Here is a 3,525-nt window from a genome sequence, read left to right as displayed (position 1 = left end):
AAACATAAAGAGACCAAATATTTAAGTAAAATAAGCCAATATTGGCTAGAGTCGTAAGGCATCATTTGAGAGCAAGCCAGAAGTTAGCTTTATAAGGCTGAGATTCAGAGTCTTTGGCTTTGGTTTAGCCAGAATTGGCTGGCATATCGATAATGCTCTGAAATGTTGATGACCTATCGATAAGTCATCGATATGGGTCTGATGGCGAAGTTTCCGCATGTGAGCTGGAAGAGAGCGACATTTATTTGTAAACAATAGGAAAATATAGGTAAGTAAAAAAAATATAAAATTGACAATAGTAATAATTAACATAGAACATTTTAAAATTAATTTCAGATGCCTTGCAGGAACATGGCGAGTTCATGAACGGTGGAGTATTCTGGCGACGACAGAGTAAAGCTGTTGGGTCGAAAACAGCTGGCGACCTTTGGCAGATTTTGTTGCTGCAAGGTTTTGCGAAACGATCCGTTTTGCATTTTTGTTGGTGTTGCTGCCCGACCGGGTTTGCTTGCAGGTAAGTATTTGTTGATTAATTTAATTTTTTGTTTGTTTTCAGGTACTGGTGATTTGGCTTTGGCCAGTTTTGTTGGCCGCATGTTGGTATTTGGTGAGTACGCTGACTTTTAGCTTTGTCGATAATTATAGTTGTTTTAATTTTAGTTGTTTCGCCGTTTTCAGGTACGTCTAGTGTATAAAACCCTGCTGTATGCGAGTAATTTACAGGTGAGCATTTTGTTGATTTGGTATATTTTGTAACAATTTTGCTTTCTTTCAGGTGCAGGCGCATTAGTTGCACCCAATGGGGCGGCTGCCAGACGAGATTTAGCACCAGAAAGTGTAGGAGGGGCTGCAAAAGGTGCTGCTAAAGACTGCAGCTGGCTTTCAGATAAGTTTATGGTTTTTTTAGAGCGATTTTTTGTTGATATTTTTTGGCTTTCAGGTGTAGCCGCTGCTTGAGGACCAGAGGACCAGGACCTGCTGCTGCTGATGACTATAATTTGCAGGTAAGTTTGTGTGAATTTTAGGTGATTTTTCTAACGATTTGTGTTTTTTTCCAGGTGCAGGCGCTAGCAGAGGACGAGATGGACTAGATGATTGCCAAGATGCTGCACGAGGACTCGCAGGCGGTGCTGCTGCTGGCTGACATGGATTAACGGGTGAGTTTTTGTGATTTTTCGGAGATTTAGATAATGATTTTATTTTATTTTCAGATGGACGAGCTGCAGACGGACTAGCTTGACAAGATGCTGGACGACGTAGATGAGACGATGCATACGACGTTGGACAAGGAGCTGCTGTTTGCTGTAGTGTATTTTCAGGTGAGCATTTGTAGATTTTAGTTCATTTTATTTTAAGATTGTTTTATTTTCAGGTACTGGTGCATTAGATGAGCGGAAATCTGGACAGGTCGACTGGCGAGGTGGTGCAGACGTTTGCTGGTGGACTTCAGGTAAGTTTTTGTTAGCGTTAGATTGCATATTCATTGTGTCATGCCCAAATTTTCTTTCCTTTTCATGATTCATTTGCCTTCTTGCCGCTCTGGGCGCTGGTCAACGACAAATTTTGCCAGTTCAGCCTTATAAAAGGCACAGATCCTATAGGTGGCTCTATGGCCATCTCCGCAGTTGCCACACTTTGGAGATGGCCATCAGGAGAGGCGCATTTGTCGGATTTGTGCTGGCCAGCACAGACGGAGCAGAGCGGGGGAAGGCAGCAGTACCTGCTGTATGGCCAAAGAGGAGGCAGTTTTTGCATTGGGGAATCTCCCTTCGGCCCCTTTGCCTCTCGACGCGTACCTCCTGGCTGCCTAGGACCTTAATTTTAAGTATTTCATCATGTTTATTGTCATTATGTTTGTTAATTTCAATTAAAAAGACATTCATTGGCCTCTTAGTTCTGTAGTTTGTTAGTCTTTTGATGTATTTTGTCTCAAATCCTAGCTTTTTCAGGTCACGACGGATAGCTTCGCATTCAGTGGAGTGGTGTAGATTCAAGATGGCAAATCTAGCACCTCGTTCCCATCTGGGCTGGTGAGTAAAAAGGCAAATTTGTTTGCCTCCAGGGTAGCTTTTATTTTGCCATAGGTGTCCATTGTTTTGGCGTGATTTGAGTCAGGCCATTACTCAGCCGGCCAGGTGATAAAGGGAGAGAATTTCCAATTCTCTCTTTTTTTTACTTGTATGGCCGCAGTTGCAAAGCCAAGTGGTTGGCTCCCGAAGGAGTCAACCATCTTTTATTGTTTTTCGCCCCCTATCAGGAAGCATATACAATTACAATAAAAACGAGCTTAGAAATAATTTACATGGCTTATTAATAGTGTGAATGATTAATATATAAGACATAATGTTTGTTGGGTGTTACTGGTAGGACAAAAAAAAAATTGTGGAAATTTACATGGGAAATTTTTTACATGCAAGTAAATAAATGCTTACTGGGTTTTACCAAGGACCATAAAAACAACTAGAGGATCAAGAACAAGTTGCAAGCTGCAATAATTATAAAGAATATAGTATTTACAAATATTGTTCATTAATAGTGATTAGTATAATTGTTTCTTGCAGGTTATCAGTTCGAATCATATCGATTCATGGCGTCATTGCAGTTGGCAAAATCATTGAGGCAGCGCTCTTATTGTCAGGAAAATTCCCTCTTATAGGCAAGAAGTGAGTAACATGTGTTGTTTTTTTTGTCATAGGCAAACATTTCGGCTTATTTCTGTCTCTCTTCTCGGATTGGACTATGTGAGACCCCAGAACAATGTATGCGTGCCCTTCAGCCCAGTATTGGAGTTTTGGGCCGTCAGGAGAGCTTGTTTGCCTGTGGAGTGGCAGCACAGTAGGCTAGCAATTGGTGCGCGGCACTGGAGAAGCATCTGTTCCATCTACAGGCTCGTTTGGAGGAAAATAACTAGGAGCGGGAGGCCAAATCCTTCGACCGCAATGTAGTGCTCGAGCAGGCATTGCTTGGATGATAGGTCCATATTGACTGCCTGCTGGCCAGGCCTGGTACAGGCTGGCTGAAAGCGGGAGGCCAAGTCCCTTTAACCGCTGTATGGAGATTTTGTCAGGTCAGCTGGCTGTTTAAGTGAGTAAGTAAAGAATTAGCAGTTTTTTGCACCTTCATGGTGGTAATCTCTCATTATTTTTCGTTTCAGCTTCTATGCTACTTTCAATCTCATTCAGGAGCTCGTTTTCAACTCGCTCAAGATTTTTTGAGAGTTGGTCATCATTAAGGGTGAATCTTCCCCAGGCTTGAGTGGAGGCAGGACAAGTCGCTGGATTTGGATTGGCTGGCCCTTCAATCGCTCTTCTATGTACGCGCGATTTCGTGTGCCTCTTTTAAAATCTCGAAACAGGCCGTTGATCAGTGTCCTTCCATGCGCACAACAGGTTTGTTTAGTTTCGATTTTTCCTCCTTTTGTTTTTGAGTTCGTTTCTCTCAATAATTTTTTGGTATCTTAGGTGGCAATCGAATCTGATGAGAGATGGGGCGCCATCAAAATGGGCCGTCGCCTCCCGCATTGCA

General features: G+C 42.5%; 1 long non-coding RNA gene across 2 annotated transcripts; it reads left to right on the top strand.

The window, feature by feature from the left end:
• The first annotated feature begins 228 nt into the window (after positions 1-228).
• Positions 229-1,522, top strand: LOC124461078. Of its 2 annotated transcripts, XR_006954916.1 has the most exons (5): positions 229-268; positions 337-514; positions 1,059-1,157; positions 1,212-1,319; positions 1,373-1,522. It is a non-coding gene; the product is annotated as an uncharacterized LOC124461078 (long non-coding RNA). The 2 variants fall into 2 exon arrangements; XR_006954917.1 differs by lacking the exons at positions 229-268; positions 337-514 and adding an exon at positions 974-1,004.
• Positions 1,523-3,525: the final 2,003 nt, after the last annotated feature.

This window comes from Drosophila willistoni, unplaced genomic scaffold, assembly GCF_018902025.1.
Source record: "Drosophila willistoni isolate 14030-0811.24 unplaced genomic scaffold, UCI_dwil_1.1 Seg194.1, whole genome shotgun sequence".
Lineage (NCBI taxonomy): Eukaryota > Metazoa > Arthropoda > Insecta > Diptera > Drosophilidae > Drosophila > Drosophila willistoni.
The sequence above is the reverse complement of the archived record's forward strand: the minus strand, read 5'-3'. Positions and strand labels throughout refer to the sequence as shown.